This window comes from Salvelinus fontinalis, chromosome 7, assembly GCF_029448725.1.
Source record: "Salvelinus fontinalis isolate EN_2023a chromosome 7, ASM2944872v1, whole genome shotgun sequence".
NCBI lineage: Eukaryota > Metazoa > Chordata > Actinopteri > Salmoniformes > Salmonidae > Salvelinus > Salvelinus fontinalis.
In genome coordinates this window covers 11333494-11352331 of record NC_074671.1, presented here as the reverse complement: position 1 = coordinate 11352331, position 18838 = coordinate 11333494, and the positions used below count along the sequence as shown (strand labels likewise).

Here is an 18838-nt window from a genome sequence, read left to right as displayed (position 1 = left end):
GACACAGACACAGACACAGACACAGATACAGATACAGATACAGATACAGATACAGATACAGACCCAGATACAGACACAGGAGGCAGATGGTTGGAGTCTTACAATGTTTATTAATCCAAAAGGGGTAGGCAAGAGAATAGTCATGGACAGGCAAAAAGGTCAAAATCAGATCAGAGTTTCAGGAGGTACAGGGTGGCAGAAAGGCTTGTGGGTAAGGCAGGCAGAATGGTCAGGCAGGCGGGTACAGAGTCCAGAACAGGCAAGGGTCAAAACTGGGAGGACTGGTTGACTTGGAACATACAAGATGAACTGGCACAGAGAGACAGGAAACACAGGGATACATACACTGGCAAAGAAAGACAGGGAACACAGTGATAAATACACTGGTACAGAGAGACAGGAAACACAGGGATAAATACACTGGCCCAGAGAGACAGGAAACACAGGGATAAATACACTTGCCCAGAGAGACAGGAAACACAAGGATAAATACACTGGTACAGAGAGACAGGAAACACAGTGATAAATACACTGGTACAGAGAGACAGGAAACACAGGGATTAATACACTGGTACAGAGAGACAAGAAACACAGGGATAAATACACTGGTACAGAGAGACATGAAACACAGGGATAAATACACTGGGGAAAACAAGAGACACCTGGAGGGGGTGGAGACAATAACGAGGACAGGTGAAACAGATCAGGGTGTGACAAAAAAATGCATACTAGGATGGAGTCCTCATTTTAAGTCTGTTCCCTCTCAAGGTTTCTTCCTTCCAAGACAGTTTTTTTCTTGCCACTGCTGCCTCTGATTTAGGCCTACAGTATGATACTGTGGAGCACCTTGGATAAATATATTAATTGCATACTGCAGGCATGTAATGTAGCCTGCAAGTACAAATAGATTCTTATCAACATCATCATCTCCTTCTTCTTCTTCTTTTCCAGCCCCCACCAGAAGAGCCCAGGCCCCCACCAGAAGAGCCCAGGCCCCCAACAGAGGGAGGCTCAGGTTCAGCACCAGACCCTTAGACTCCTGTCCTGAGGATCAACCAGCTGGATGCCTTTGAGCTGTAATCTTCTCTGGACCAGCTGGTGTGGAACCAGTTCTCCAAGTGTTTCCAACACTTCTGCCCAGGCCTGTTCACCCCCGTGGAGCCTGAACTCAATGCCCTGCTCCAGCTCCTGCCCTGGAGGTTCACAGTCTAACCCAACAGTGGGCCAGTCTATGATGAAACTCTGCTGCCACAACTCTCTGTCTCTTTCCCAGCGCTGCAGGGCCCTGAGAAGGAGACAGAGGCTGGGCCCTGCTGACCATCAGCCCCCACTGGCTGACAGAGCGATCCAACAGCCTGCTCCTCTCCCTGTGGTTGTGGATGGGCGGTGGTCCACTAGCCGATGGAGGTCTGCGTCAGGGACTTCGTCGAGCTCTCTCTCTGGTCACCTGCCTTACCCAGGTAGGGTCATAGAGCAAAGTCATAAAGTGCAGGTCTGAGTTATGATTGGCTAGCTGCTTCCTCATCCCGCCTCTCTCTCCCCCAGGTAGCTAATCTGATCAACTTCCTGGTGTTCCTAAGGAAGTGGAGCCTCCCGTCTCTGATAAAGAGGATCTTGGGTATCTGAGTAGTGTTCAGTAAGCCCCAGGTGGTCCGGGATGTAGCGGGGGTGAAAGATGAGAGGGAGGGGTGAGGGAGGGGGTGAGAGATTGGAGGAGGGGGTGAGGGAGGGGACGACCATGCCTCAAATGGTTGATTGTGGCCAGTGGTGTAAAGTACTGAAGTAAACATAATGCTACTTAAGTCGTTTTTATTGGAATTTGTACATTACTTTTTTTTTAACTTTTACTTTCTTACATTCCAAAAGAAAATAATCTACTTTTTACGCCATACATTTTCCCTGATACCCAAAAGTACTCATTACATTTTTAATGCTTAGCAGGACAGGAAAATGGTCCAATTCAAACACTTACACTATATATACAAAAGTATGTGGACACCCCTTCAAATTAGTGGATTAGGCTATTTGATTTATACTTTTACGTTTGATGCTTAAGTATATTTAAAACCAAATACTTTTAGACATTTACTCAAATATGACAATTGGGTACATTTTACACCATTGCTGACATGACAAATTAACAGCTTTTTGTGTTGTGTTACTACTGCGTCAAGAGTCACTTCAACTGGTCTTTTTAAAAATGGCGGAGGGGGAAGCAAAGTCTACTGAGCGCTAGTGAGGGGGCGGCAGGTAGCCTAGCTGTTAGAGCGTTGGGCCAGTAACCAAAGGTATGCTGGATCCCTGAGCTGACAAGGTAAAAATCTGTCGTTCCGGCCCTGAACAAGGCAGTTAACCTGTTTGGGCTGCAGGGGCAGTATTGAGTAGCCGGATAAAAGGTGCCCATTTCAAACGGCCTCGTACTCAATTCTTGCTCGTACAATATGCATATTATTATTACTATTGGATAGAAAACACTCTAGTTTCTAAAACCGTTTGAATTATATCTGTGAGTAAAACAGAACTCATTTTGCAGCAAACTTCCTGACAGGAAGTGGAAAATCTGAAATCGATGCTCTGTTCTAGGGCCTGCCTATTAATGTCCTTGATATTTATTAGTATAGATGCACTTCATACGTCTTCCACTAGATGTCGACAGGCAGTGAGAGAAGAAATGGAGTGTGTAACTTGATCTGGGGTCGAACAAAAGCTCTTTGTATGACGTGTCACCAGTTTCCTGTTTTCTGGAGAGCGCGTGAAGGGATCTGGTTTTGCCTTTTGATAAGCTGTCGTTATGGACGACCAATATCTCCGGCTTTGATTTTATTTGATACATGTGACAATATCATCGTAAAGTATGTTTTTTCAATATAGTTTTATTAGATTATTGAAATTTTTTCGGGACGTTAGGCGTGTTGCGTTGTGTGCCTTTGTTCAGGAAGGAGAGCTTTGCGCTACTTTGCTAGCTTTCCGTGCTAATTGACTGGAGAAGAGGACATTCTAAATCCAATCAACGATTGTTCCCGACAAAGGACCCCTTGTACAACATTCTGATGAAAGATCATCAAAAGTAGGATTAATTGCATTAAGAACTAGTGTATCTATCATTTCCTATACAACATGTATTTGCTAGTAACGTTTATGAATAGTTATTAGGTCAGAATAGTTGGAGTGTCATAAAAATATCCGCACATTCTGGGAAAAAGATGCTACGTTAGCACAATGTATAACCACTAATTTCAGCTCTAAATATGCACATTTTCGAACAAAACATAAGTGTATGTATAACCTGATGTTATAGGACTGTCATCTGATGAAGCTTATCAAGGTTAGTCAAAAATGATATATCTTTTGCTGGTTTATTCGCTTTCGCTAACGTGCCTATTGCTATCGCTAACGTGCCTTGATGAATGAATGCGGTAGTGTGGTAGGCTATTGTAGTAAGCTAATATAATGCTATATTGTGTTTTCGCTGTAAAACACTTAAAAAATCTGAAATATTGGCTGGATTCACAAGATGTTTGTCTTTAATTTGCTATACACCATCGATTTTTCAGAAATGTTTTATGATGAGTATTTAGGTATTTGACGTTGGTGTCTGTAATTACTCTGGCTGCTTCGGTCCTATTTGTGACGGTAGCTGTGATGGTAGCTGCAATGTAAAACTGATTTATACCTCAAATATGCAAATTTTTCGAACAAAACATAGATTTATTGTATAACATGTTTTAAGACTGTCATCTGATTAAGTTGTTTCTTGGTTAGTTTGGTTGGTTCTGGGTTAGTTAGGTTGGCTTTGTGCATGCTACCTGTGCTGTGAAAAATGTCTGTCCTTTTTTTGTATTTGGTGGTGAGCTAACATATGTGGTGTTTTCGCTGTAAAACATTTAAAAAATTGGACATGTTGGCTGGATTCACAAGATGTTTATCTTTCATATGCTGTATTGGACTTGTTAATGTGTGAAAATTAAATATTAAAAAAATATATATTTTGAATTTCGCTCCCTGCACTTGAAGTGGCTGTTGTCATATTGTGCCCAGCTTCGGGCTTGCAGCCCAAAGAAGTTACCTGACTGTCATTGTAAATAATAATTTGTTCTTACCTGACTTGCCTAGTTAAATAAAGGTTGAAAAAAATAGGAGGAGATATGCCATGTGGGGAAGCAGTTTTCTTCACCCAACTTATCACCACCAAATGTTTTATAAAATTATATAAAGCGTTCATGTAATGTGTCATTACATACAGTGGGGAGAACAAGTATTTGATACAATTCCGACTTTGCAGGTTTTCCTACTTACAAAGCATGTAGAGGTCTGTAATTTTTATCATAGGTACCCTTCAACTGTGAGAGACAGAATCTACAACAAAAATCCAGAAAATCACATTGTATGATTTTTAAGTAATTAATTTGCATTTTATTGCATTTTTCATCGCAGCCTCGTTTGAATGCAACTGTAAGAAAAATATGTACGGAACAGTGTTAGCTACCGTTAACGCGTTAGTATACACGCTACAATAATGCAGTCACGTTACAATGTACAGCCAGGAAGCAGTTACACCGGCGGGCCCAGGTTATCACGTTCTGACCCTAGTTCTCGTGTTATTTCTTTGTTTTAGTTGGTCAGGACGTGAGTTGGGTGGGTATTCTATGTTTTGTGTTTCTATGTTGGGTTTCTCGTTTGGCCTGATATGGTTCTCAATCAGAGGCAGGTGTTAGTCATTGTCTCTGATTGGGAACCATATTTAGGTATCCTGTTTTCTGTTTCTGTTTTCGTTCGTTACATTATTGCTTTGTATTTCAGTGTTTTGTTCTATTAAAACTCATCATGAACACGTACCACGCTGCGCATTGGTTCTCCGATCCTTGTTACTCTTCATCCTCAGAGGAGGAAGAGGAAAGCATTTACACAGATGGCAATACATTTGTGTTGGAAAGTCACAGCCAGCTAGCTAACATAGCGTCCCTCTGTTTGAGCAGGGTGTTTCAGTAGGCTAAACTAGCTAGCTGCATTTGCTAGCCAAGAAAGTGAAACTGAAAAAAATGTACAATCTCTCTCTCTCTCTCTTGCTTCTTCTTCATTTTGGAAGAAATTAATTTGTTTAAAACTGTTCAACTATTGTCTTTCTCTCTCTTTGAGTCAACTACTCAAAGCATTTTATACATTGCAGTGCTAGCTAGTTGTAGCTTATGCTTTCTGTACTAGATTAATTCTCTGATCCTTCGATTGGGTGGACAACATGTCAGTTCATGCTGGAGGACATCCTCCGGACGTTGTCATAATTACTGTGTAAGTCTATAGAAGGGGGTGAGAACCATGAGCCTCCTAGGTTTTGTATTGAAGTCAAGGTACCCAGTGGAGGACGGAAGCTAGCTGTCCTCCAGATACACCATGGTGCTACCTTACATAGTTCTGTTGAGACTACTGTAGACTTTCTTTGCAAAAAAGTGTTTTAATCAATTGTTTGGTGATTATATTTAGTATAGTTTATCTACAAATTATAATTTTTATGAAATTCACTGAGGACGATGGTCCTCCGCTTCCACCTCTTAGGAGCCTCCACTGATGACATCACACACACAAAACCCGTGTTTTCGTTGGTGACACTCAAGGTCACAGTGAATCACCCTCTATGGATGTTATAGTGTTAAATATTATGTGACAGTTCCCTCAGGCCGTTTACCATTGACAATTTTTTTCAGTTCCTGTCCACTTAAGGGGTTGGCTCTCCCAAAGACACCAATGCGATAGCAGCTGTGTCTACATAGTTAATTGACTTCAATTGAAACAGAAAAACATAAGGGAGTGGAATGTCTCACTTCCTCTTCCATCTCTGTTAATAAGGCAACACTCCATATGAACTGCCCCTACATATTGACTGGATTGGTTCAACAGCGCAGAAGAGAACCTCCCCCGAGGTTTCTCGTCAGGACCAGAAAGAAACAAATACCGCTCATTCCTTTATTTTACGCACTGTAAATGGACTTCAGTACACTGAGGTGTACAGACATTTACACACACACACACACACACACACACACACACACACACACACACACACACACACACACACACACACACACACACACACACACACACACACACACACACACACACATACTGTGTGTACGCAGATGCACGTACAAAGGGTCTCGGAGGGCCCCTTTAATAACCAAGCAATGTTTCTTTACTTGAGATACTCTGGGTGACAATTGAAACAGGAAAGACACGATGATGATGACTTAGATTGTGTGGACCTGTCTGTCCATGTTTAATGTATGTGAGCACACACACACTGACCGTCCTGAGTGACTGTGGAGAAACACAGAGCATGTATTTGATGAAGGAACGTGTCGATTCTGCCACAAATTGGCCTTGTGCTGCTCTGTTCTGTTCAAATTGGAACATTTGATCTGATGAAAAATCCAGAAACTTGACTGACAGACTATTAAATAATGGAGGAATATCTGATGTTGTTCATCACGCTAACGAAATTAGCATCCGTTTTTATTTCAACCTAAATTCAGTTTCTACAAGGTTAAAATTTAATCAATTGAATTGATGGTCAAATAATAACATAATAATACAAAATACTACCTCATGGCTGTCTCTTTTGTTTTTAAATGAAGAGAAAATAAGGAAAGTTCTAGTAATCAACATGCACACTTCCCTCCCACTGCTCTCGCTCTCCATCTCTCATTCAAACTCCCCCAATCCCTTTTCAACAAAAACATGCAAAAGATCAAGGGGCCAGCCAGGGGCTCGGATTGGAGAAAATCACACTTCCTCTGTCTCTCTCTCACACACACACACACACACACACACACACACACACACACACACACACACACACACACACACACACACACACACACACACACACGCGCGCGCACACAGACACACACACACACACACACACACACACACACACACACACACACACACACGCGCACACGCACACACACACACACACACACATACTGTAAACATAAAATATGCACACACACACACACACACACACACACACACACACACACACACACACACACACACACACACACACACACACACACACACACACACACACACACACACACACACACACACACATACACACACACATAAATATACATACACACACACTCACAGAAATACTCTTGGTGGTCCTCTCTCTCTACAATCTATAAGTCAGGCTGTAAACTATAGGAAACCCCTGGCAGCCTCTTGGTGCCTTGAAGGCAAATCACTGTCTAATCCCTGTAATGACTCCAAAGATGCTTATTTATGCTGGAGTTAACCTCCTCCAATGAGCCCTGGGCCAAACTTAGCCCAGCCCAGTGAGACCTTTCCTGGGCTGACAGAGAGCAGAGATCCCCTCCTCTGGATGATCACTAGAGCTTAATAGCTGATTGCGGAGGCGATCAATCAGGACTGTAGGCGAGATGGGACCTTGTGGAGAGCCGGGTTTGGTCTGGCTGGTTCCTACACAGACACACACAGACTGTATAGCTTGTTTTGGAGCCTGTTTGGTTTGGTATACAGTAGCTCACACAAACTCAACTTAGAACTTGTCCCAACTTGTTCACTTTTGATGGAGTTGATGAAATTGGTTTGACACAAAGAGAACATTTTGTGTTTCTTGGCTTGAAGGCGTTTGCTCACGAGATCAATACACAGAGGGATTCTACAGTATTTACTGATGTTAATTCCTAAAATGCCTGACCACCATGATTTTACGCTGCATCTTTGATTCGGTATGTTTGAGCTTGTGTTTGTGAGCATGAGTGCATACGTGCGTGTCTGAGCATACCTCAAATACCTGTCCTCGGATGATTTTAATGAATTAGAAGATATAAACTCATTATCTTTCACATTATTATACATAGACAGACAGGATGCTATGGTTTTGGATTAGGAAAAAACATCTCTTCAATCACAGGTAAACTCCTGCTTCATGGTAGAACTATATTGTGAATTGCTTATTTACGGAAAACATAATGTAGCAACCTCAGGTTCGAGTCCTGGTCTACCCTCCCAAATTCGCTACATTGGTGTCTGAAGTGGGATGGCGGGTGTGAGGCCATGAACATGTGAGGGACTCGATATAGAGAACCATGGGGACACCCTAGCGATCGCTTGGCTTAACGGTTAAGGTGTTCACTTGACAGTTGCTGGACCTGGGTCGGGGCTACCCCCTGAAATCACTACTATATGCTTAATAGGATATTTATTTAAAAAGTGAGTTCTTACTATACCTCAGGGCATTTCAATAATGAATAGCACAGTGATAAAGCCAAAGAAAGATTGGTTGTTTTTATGCCAGGGGTACTATTTGAGATGGTTCGTTCACACAAATTTCCTAGGTGGTAAAGGTACAGATGGATATTGTAATTGATTTAATTATATATATGCCATTGTTTTTATGTATGTGTACACATATATATATAAAGTTTCATAGTTTTATGTCTTCACTACCTTCTACAATGTATAAAATAGTAAAAATCAAGAAAAACCCTTGAATGAGTAGGTGTGTCCAAACTTTTGACTGGAATTGCATATACACTGCTCAAAAAAATAAAGGGAACACTTAAACAACACAATGTAACTCCAAGTCAATCACACTTCTGTGAAATCAAACTGTCCACTTAGGAAGCAACACTGATTGACAATAAATTCCACATGCTGTTGTGCAAATGGAATAGACAAAAGGTGGAAATTATAGGCAATTAGCAAGACACCCCCCAAAACAGGAGTGATTCTGCAGGTGGTGACCACAGACCACTTCTCAGTTTCCTAATACAGAAACCATGTGTGACATATCATATAGATTAAAAGAAAGGAGTTATTTCCGTAGCCAGCCTACATCAAGGACATTTCAGTAATGAATCTAAAGCCATAGAAAATATTGGTAGTCAAACGTTCATGCATTACACATTGTATTAATGGACAACAACTCTCAGGGAGAGTGGAATAGAGATTATAGGATGGAAATATGATGAATATTATTTCCAAAGAGATGTGTCGTTGTCTTAAAGGGATAGTTCACCCAAATTACTAAATGGCATTTTGTTTTCCTTACCCTGTAAGCCAGGGGAGTCAAACTCATTCCACGGAGGGCCTAGTGTCTGCTGGTTTTATCTGTGTCCTTTCAAATAAAACGTACACAACCAGGTTAGGGAAGTTCTTTACTAATTAGTGACCTTAATTCACCAGTCAAGTAAAAGGGAGGAGGAGAAAACCCCGACACTCGGCCCTCCTTGGAATGAGTTTGACACGTGTGCTGTAAGCAGTCTATGGACAATGTATGACAGCAATCCATGGTTTAGTTTAGTTTTAGCATTCGTGGCACAAATCCCATTCAAGTCATGGGACAATTTTTCACACATCATGTCCAAATCATCCGAAAGTATCTACACTTGATTGTGAAGCCCACCAAAGTCACTTAGAGGATTTTAACAAAAATGCTAATATTGGTCACATGACTTGAAGGTATTTGTGTCTCAAATGTTAGCATTTGGAAACAATGCCAGCTGTCAGGGAAACTAAACGAATGCATTGATTGCTGCCATACCTTGTACATAGACTTTGTACACAGTGGTCAATAAAGCTACTCTACACTGCTTTAAAGTACTTAAGTAAAAATACTTTATGTCGTTTTTTGGGATATCTGTACATTACTATTTATATTTTTGATTACTTTTACTTTACGATATTCAGAAAGAAAATAATGCACTTTTTACTCCATACATTGTCTCTGACACCCAAAAGTAAAGTAACATTTTGAATGGCTAGCAGGACAGGAAAATTGTCACATTTATCCAGTTATCAAGAGAACATCCCTGGTCATCCCTACTGCCTCTGATCTGGCGGACTCAATAAACACAAATGCCTCACTTGTAAATTATGTCTGAGTGTTGGTGTGTGTCCCTGGCTATCTGCAAATAAAAAACAAGACAATTATGCTGTCTGGTTTGCTTATATATAGGGAATTTAAAATTATTTATACTTTTACTTTTATAGTATACTTATAGTATATTTTAACAATTACATTTAATTTAATTTCTTTCTAATACTTTAAAAATAAACATTTTTAGACGTTTACTCAAGTAGTGTTTTACTGGGTGACTTTTACTTTTAATTGAGTCACTGGAACAAATTGCAAAAATCACTGAATCTGGAGACTCATATCTCCCTCACTAACTTTATGCACCAGCTGTCAGAGCAGATCACTGCACCTGTACATAGCCCATCTATAAATAGCCCATCCAACTACCTCATCCCCATACTGTTATTTATTTTTGCTCCTTTGCACCCCAGTATCTCTACTTGCACATCCAACTTCTGCACATCTATCACTCCAGTGTTTAATTGCTAAATTGTAATTATTTCACCACAATAGCCTATGTATTGCCTTACCATCTTACATAATTTGCACACACTGTGTATATACTTTTTTTCTATTGTGTTATTGACTGTATGCTTGTTTATTCCATGTGTAACTCTGTGTTGTTGTTTGTGTCGCACTGCTTTATCTTGGCCAGGTCGCAGTTGTAAATGATAACTTGTTCTCAACTAGCCTACCTGGTTAAATAAAGGTGAATTATAATTATTTATTTTTTTAAATGTCCTATTAAGGTATCTTTACTTTTACTCAAGTATGATATGTTGGTACTTTTTCCACAACTGCTACTCTCGATATATTATATCCGATTTAGCAGAAGCTTTTATCCAAAGCGACTTACATCCATTCATGCATCCATTTTACGTGGGAACTCAGTATCCTGGCATTACAAATGCCATGCTCTACCAACTGAGCTACAATGGACATATATAACAATATGTCCCAGTCTGAGTCCTATAACATCTCTTAGAAACAGAATGTGTATTACATGTATTCATTTGCCTAGTTTGAGTACAGCTACAATAGATTTTGTTGGAGGTATTCGGTCACTCTTTCTCTCTTTTACTCTCTCTCTCTCTCTCTCTCTTTCTCTCTGACTCTCATTCTCTCTGTCGCTCTCTCTCTCTTTCTCTCTCTTACACTCTCTCTCTCGTTCTCTCATTCTCTATGTCTCTCATTTTCTCTGTCGCTGTCTGTCTCTCTCTCTCTCTGCAGAGTCCCACTATGCAAAATAATCTGTACATCCAGACGGAGAAATTTAAGGAACAAATTTCCCCTCTGCCCTATCTCACATAGGGGTTTAAATGAAAGAATTTACGGTGGAGACTCCCCCTAACTAGACTCCCTCTTTGATGAGGCATTCTAACCCATCCTCCGACCTCCATCCTCCTCCTCATCTCCTTCTTTGACGTAAGAACATTGATTTTCCTGATTAATAGTTTTCAAAAGTGAAAGGTCTATTTTAGTCTGGGTAATGCCTGTACTTTACCTACTTTGTGTGGGGGGAAGATTGTGTGTGTGTGTGTGTGTGTGTGTGTGTGTGTGTGTGTGTGTGTGTGTGTGTGTGTGTGTGTGTGTGTGTGTGTGTGTGTGTGTGTGTGTGTGTGTGTGTGTGTGTGTGTGTGTGTGTGTGTGTGTGTGTGCGTGCGTGCACGTGCATGTGCTATGGGTTTCCTAATTGGTGCAGGGCCCTGGGCTTGCAGTTAGAGAAGTTATAAGGACTATAGCACAATAGCTTGGATTCCTCCACGTTCCCATTCATTGGCAGAGACTGGCTTCTTCATTTAGGCTTCTAAACTATTGTGACCTCAGGGTTTGGAATTACTAGGAAATTAGAAGTTCATATGAATTGTGTGAGGCCAGAGTGCAGAAAGTCTGGATAAGTCTCCTCTCCTCTCCTATCTGACAGGCATTAGATACTACAGGGCCCAATTATACCAGCTAGTTTCCCCTGTCTGCATCAGTCTCACTCATACAGGTCAGGGAAAAGACCAATCAATGAATCTCAACATGAGGAAATTACTCTATTTGTGTTTTTTTATTATCAGGGTTTGTATAATAGATAGCCACCATGAGGGGTCAGATAGGAGAGTTCAGAAGAAGTATATTCAGGATAGTTTGTCTCTTTCTCCTTCCAACTTGGGGCAGTCTGTATTTACCCTTTGCCAACCTCTCTGTCCGTTGGCTAATATGGATGAATTGATATAAACATATACTGCACCATAGCATACATCTTACTGAAGCTATTGATTTAGTCCTAAACCTTTCACGTCTGATATTTTATACTTAGGATATGTTGCCTCTGGGCACAGATCTAGAATCAGCTGTGCTTCAACCCAATCCTTACCATGGCAATTAGAGCGAAACACAAAGCTGACCTTCGATCAGTGTCTGGGGGCAACCTCCTCCTATTCCTTTGATTGGCTGAGTCAGGAAAGGAGTATCAAGGGGAACGGATGAACCAGGAGAGAATGACTGCCCCCTCTCATTGAAGCCACAGAAGTTCACGGCCGACCGCGGTACTGCAGGCATTGTTAGCAGAAACAGGATCCCGCGTTATAGTGAATGGAAAAACATTTACAAGAATTACTTCTAATACACCAGATATATGTCCTTGAACCGATTATTTGAAAATCAAACACAGAAAACGTCATCAGGACAATTTAGATGCTAATAGCAGCCTGCAGTACCACAGTTGGCCTTCAACTTTAGTTACTCAATGAGAGGCGGCAGCACTGAGCTAGCCTGAAACGTCACTTTTTGGAGTAGCTCAAACTGCGCATGTTATGTGTCCAAGAGACGCCGTCTTAACTGACTGCATTCAGCTTCAATGTGCTACTGAGTCTTCACATAGGAGAGTTTGGCTTTGTCCAATCATTTATACAGTCTTTGAGATGAACGACAACAAGGAATTATGGGGGATTAGACCCGGGTGTGTTTTCAAATGAGCCATGTGTGTGTGTCCTCTACCCCTCCACCCTCCTCCTCCTGCTAACGTCTAAAATATAGTAAATGACCAATCAGCAGGCCCCATTCCTCCTCCTCCTACTGATGTCTAATACAGAGTAAATGACCAATCAGCAGGCCCCATTCCTCCTCCTCCTACTGATGTCTAATACAGAATAAATGACCAATCAGCAGGCCCCATTCCTCTTCCTACTGATGTCTAATACAGAGTAAATGACCAATCAGCAGGCCCCATTCCTCCTCCTACTGATGTCTAATACAGAGTAAATGACCAATCAGAAGGCCCCATTCCTCCTCTTCCTACTGATGTCTAATACAGAGTAAATGACCAATCAGCAGGCCCCATTTCTACTCCTCCTACTGATGTCTAATACAGAGTAAATGACCAATCAGCAGGCCCCATTCCTCCTCCTCCTACTGATGTCTAATATAGAGTAAATGACCAATCAGCAGGCCCCATTCCTCCTCCTACTGATGTCTAATACAGAGTAAATGACCAATCAGAAGGCCCCATTCCTCCTCTTCCTACTGATGTCTAATACAGAGTAAATGATCAATCAGCAGGCCCCATTTCTCCTCCTCCTACTGATGTCTAATACAGAGTAAATGACCAATCAGCAGGCCCCATTTCTCCTCCTCCTACTGATGTCTAATACAGAGTAAATGACCAATCAGCAGGCCCCATTCCTCCTCCTCCTACTGATGTCTAATATAGAGTAAATGACCAATCAGCAGGCCCCATTCCTCCTCCTACTGATGTCTAATACAGAGTAAATGACCAATCAGAAGGCCCTATTCCTCCTCTTCCTACTGATGTCTAATACAGAGTAAATGATCAATCAGCAGGCCCCATTTCTCCTCCTCCTACTGATGTCTAATACAGAGTAAATGACCAATCAGCAGGCCCCATTCCTCCTCCTCCTACTGATGTCTAATACAGAGTAAAGGACCAATCAGCAGGCCCCATTTCTCCTCCTCCTACTGATGTCTAATACAGAGTAAATGACCAATCAGCAGGCCCAATTCCTCCTCCTCCTACTGATGTCTAATATAGAGTAAATGACCAATCAGCAGGCCCAATTCCTCCTCCTCCTACTGATGTCTAATACAGAGTAAATGACCAATCAGCAGGCCCCATTCCTCCTCCTCCTACTGATGTCTAATACAGAATAAATGACCAATCAGCAGGCCCCATTCCTCCTCCTCCTACTGATGTCTAATACAGAGTAAATGACCAATCAGCAGGCCCCATTCCTCCTCCTCCTACTGATGTCTAATACAGAGTAAATGACCAATCAGCAGGCCCCATTCCTCCTCCTCCTACTGATGTCTAATACAGAATAAATGACCAATCAGCAGGCCCCACTCCTCTTCCTACTGATGTCTAATACAGAGTAAATGACCAATCAGCAAGCCCCATTCCTCCTCTTTCTACTGATGTCTAATACAGAGTAAATGACCAATCAGCAGGCCCCATTCCTCCTCCTCCTACTGATGTCTAATACAGAATAAATGACCAATCAGCAGGCCCCATTCCTCTTCCTACTGATGTCTAATACAGAGAAAATTAACAATCAGCAGGCCCAATTCCTCTTCCTACTGATGTCTAACACAGAGTAAATGACCAATCAGAAGGCCCCATTCCTCCTCTTCCTACTGATGTCTAATACAGAGTAAATGAAAAATCAGCAGGCCCCATTCCTCCTCCTCCTACTGATGTCTAATACAGAGTAAATGACCAATCAGCAGGCCCCATTCCTCCTCCTCCTACTGATGTCTAATATAGAGTAAATGACCAATCAGCAGGCCCCATTCCTCCTCCTCCTACTGATGTCTAATACAGAGTAAATGACCAATCAGCAGGCCCCATTCCTCCTCCTCCTACTGATGTCTAATACAGAATAAATGACCAATAGGCAGGCCACATTCCTCCTCCTACTGATGTCTAATACAGAGTAAATGAACAATCAGCAGGCCCCATTCCTCTTCCTACTGATGTCTAATACAGAGTAAATGACCAATCAGCAAGCCCGATTCCTCCCCTTCCTACTGATGTCTAATACAGAGTAAAGGACCAATCAGCAGGCCAAATTTCTCCTCCTCCTACTGATGTCTAATACAGAGTAAATGACCAGTCAGCAGGCCCCATTCCTCCTCCTCCTACTGATGTCTAATACAAAGTAAATGACCAATCAGCAGGCCCCATTTCTCCTCCTCCTACTGATGTCTAATACAGAGTAAATTACCAATCAGCAGGCCCCATTCCTCCTCCTCCTACTGATGTCTAATATAGAGTAAATGACCAATCAGCAGGCCCCATTCCTCCTCCTCCTACTGATATCTAATACAGAGTAAATGACCAATCAGCAGGCCCCATTCCTCCTCCTCCTACTGATGTCTAATACAGAATAAATGACCAATCACCGGGCCCCATTCCTCCAGATGTTGGAATGAATTTCCTGTGGCGTAGGGCTGACTCGGAGTGCTTTGAACGTTTTGATAACTCCTGCATATGTGATTGAAACAGTGCGCGTGGAGGAATGTGGCATGTAGGGGTTTTATTAAACTGATGTCTGTTTAGCTCCATTATAATGCGGTTCGTGGTGGGTAACGGTGATAGATAGACTACTGTTTTGGCCAATACCTGTTTTCCAACTACAGACAAAAACTGATTGCAAAAGAGCATTTCTTCTGATAGTCAGGACAGAACAGAGATGAATGAGATATACCGTATACCGTATATATTTCGGTTGGGCTTATGACAAGCATACAGTATATATTATCCTGGTCACAAGGGAAATGTTTAAATGACGTATATAGCCTACACACACACACACACACACACACACACACACACACACACACACACACACACACACACACACACACACACACACACACACACACACACACACACCCACCCACACCCACACACACACACCCACACACACCCACACCCACACACACACACACACACACACACACACACACACACACACACACACACACACACACACACACACACACACACACACACACACACACAGCGGTTGCGGTACGCTAGAGACAGAGTGAGCTGGAAAAGCCTAACCCTGTTATGCAGAGGCCTGAAAAATGATGACAATATACTTTGTCCATTTCAGCATCTCGGAATCTACGCCTCCACAGGAAAATTATTTTCCAGTTTCCATGGAGACGAACGCAGCGAAGGTTCCGCTGCACGCGAGTCTGAACTCCTCTGTCTTGAAGATCACTGAACCACACACGTCTGGTGGTATTAACCTGCCAAACACAAGGTGTGTGTGTGTTTACACACACACACACACACACACACACACACACACACACACACACACACACACACACACACACACACACACACACACACACACACACACAGACAGACAGACAGACAGACAGACAGACAGACAGACAGACAGACAGACAGACAGACAGACAGACAGACAGACAGACAGACAGACAGACAGACAGACAGACAGACAGACAGACAGACAGACAGACAGACACACACACACACACACACACATACAGATACACATACACTACCGTTCAAAGGTTTGGGGTCACTTAGAAATGTCCTTGTTTTTGACAGAAAAGCAATTTTTTTTGTCAGTTAAAATAACATCAAATTGATCTGAAATACAGTGTAGACATTGTTAATGTTGTAAATGACTACTGTAGCTGGAAACGGCAGATTTTTCATGGAATATCTACAAAGGTGTACAGAGGCCCATTATCAGCAACCATCACTCCTGTGTTCCAAAGGCACCTTGTGTTAGCTAATCCAAGTTTATCATTTTAATTAAAAGGCTAATTGATCATTAGAAAACCCTTTCACAAGTATGTTACCACATCTGAAAACTGTTGTTCTGATTAAAGAAGCAATAAAACTGGCCTTCTTTAGATGCCTCACAAGTCCTCAACTGGCAGCTTCATTAGATAATACCCTTAACACCAGTCTCAACGTCAACAGTGAAGACGCGACTCTGGGATGCTGGCCTTCTAGGCAGAGTTGCAAAGAAAAAGCCATCTCAGACTGGCCAATAAAAAGAAAAGATTAAGATGGGCAAAAGAACACAGACACTGGACAGATGAACTGTGCCCAGAAGGCCAGCATACCGTAGTCGCCTCTTCGCTGATGACGTTAAGACGTGTTTTTCTCTCCCTCTCGCTCTCGCTCTTCTCTCCCTCCTCTATCTTCTCCGTCTCTCTTTTCACTCCCTCTCGCTCTTCTCCCTCCTCTATCTTCTCCGTCTCTCTTTTCACTCCCTCTCGCTCTTCTCCCTCCTCTATCTTCTCCGTCTCTCTTTTCACTCCCTCTCGCTCTTCTCCCTCCTCTATCTTCTCCGTCTCTCTTTTCACTCCCTCTCGCTCTTTTCTCCCTCCTCTATCTTCTCCGTCTCTCTTTTCACTCCCTCTCGCTCTTCTCCCTCCTCTATCTTCTTCGTCTCTCTTTTCACTCCCTCTCGCTCTTCTCCCTCCTCTATCTTCTCCCTCCTCTATCTTCTCCGTCTCTCTTTTCACTCCCTCTCGCTCTTCTCCCTCCTCTATCTTCTCCGTCTCTCTTTTCACTCCCTCTCGCTCTTTTCTCCCTCCTCTATCTTCTCCGTCTCTCTTTTCACTCCCTCTCGCTCTTTTCTCCCTCCTCTATCTTCTCCGTCTCTCTTTTCACTCCCTCTCGCTCTTTTCTCCCTCCTCTATCTTCTCCGTCTCTCTTTTCACTCCCTCTCGCTCTTTTCTCCCTCCTCTATCTTCTCCGTCTCTCTTTTCACTCCCTCTCGCTCTTTTCTCCCTCCTCTATCTTCTCCGTCTCTCTTTTCACTCCCTCTCGCTCTTTTCTCCCTCCTCTATCTTCTCCGTCTCTCTTTTCACTCCCTCTCGCTCTTCTCCCTCCTCTATCTTCTCCGTCTCTCTTTTCACTCCCTCTCGCTCTTCTCCCTCCTCTATCTTCTCCGTCTCTCTTTTCACTCCCTCTCGCTCTTTTCTCCCTCCTCTATCTTCTCCGTCTCTCTTTTCACTCCCTCTCGCTCTTTTCTCCCTCCTCTATCTTCTCCGTCTCTCTTTTCACTCCCTCTCGCTCTTCTCCCTCCTCTATCTTCTCCGTCTCTCTTTTCACTCCCTCTCGCTCTTCTCCCTCCTCTATCTTCTCCGTCTCTCTTTTCACTCCCTCTCGCTCTTCTCCCTCCTCTATCTTCTCCGTCTCTCTTTTCACTCCCTCTCGCTCTTTTCTCCCTCCTCTATCTTCTCCGTCTCTCTTTTCACTCCCTCTCGCTCTTTTCTCCCTCCTCTATCTTCTCCGTCTCTCTTTTCACTCCCTCTCGCTCTTTTCTCCCTCCTCTATCTTCTCCGTCTCTCTTTTCACTCCCTCTCGCTCTTCTCCCTCCTCTATCTTCTCCGTCTCTCTTTTCACTCCCTCTCGCTCTTTTCTCCCTCCTCTATCTTCTCCGTCTCTCTTTTCACTCCCTCTCGCTCTTCTCCCTCCTCTATCTTCTCCGTCTCTCTTTTCACTCCCCCTCGCTCTTTTCTCCCTCCTCTATCTTCTCCGTCTCTCTTTTCACTCCCTCTCGCTCTTTTCTCCCTCCTCTATCTTCTCCGTCTCTCTTTTCACTCCCTCTCGCTCTTTTCTCCCTCCTCTATCTTCTCCGTCTCTCTTTTCACTCCCTCTCGCTCTTTTCTCCCTCCTCTATCTTCTCCGTCTCTCTTTTCACTCCCTCTCGCTCTTTTCTCCCTCCTCTATCTTCTCCGTCTCTCTTTTCACTCCCTCTCGCTCTTCTCTCCCTCCTCTATCTTCTCCGTCTCTCTTTTCACTCCCTCTCGCTCTTCTCTCCCTCCTCTATCTTCTCCGTCTCTCTTTTCACTCCCTCTCGCTCTTCTCTCCCTCCTCTATCTTCTCCGTCTCTCTTTTCACTCCCTCTCGCTCTTTTCTCCCTCCTCTATCTTCTCCGTCTCTCT

General features: G+C 42.9%; 1 pseudogene; it reads left to right on the top strand.

Annotated features, from left to right (window-relative positions):
* Nucleotides 1–1692, top strand: part of LOC129858893 (peroxisome biogenesis factor 2-like) — a 15763-nt pseudogene extending 14071 nt beyond the window's left edge.
* The last annotated feature ends 17146 nt before the right edge of the window (nucleotides 1693–18838 follow it).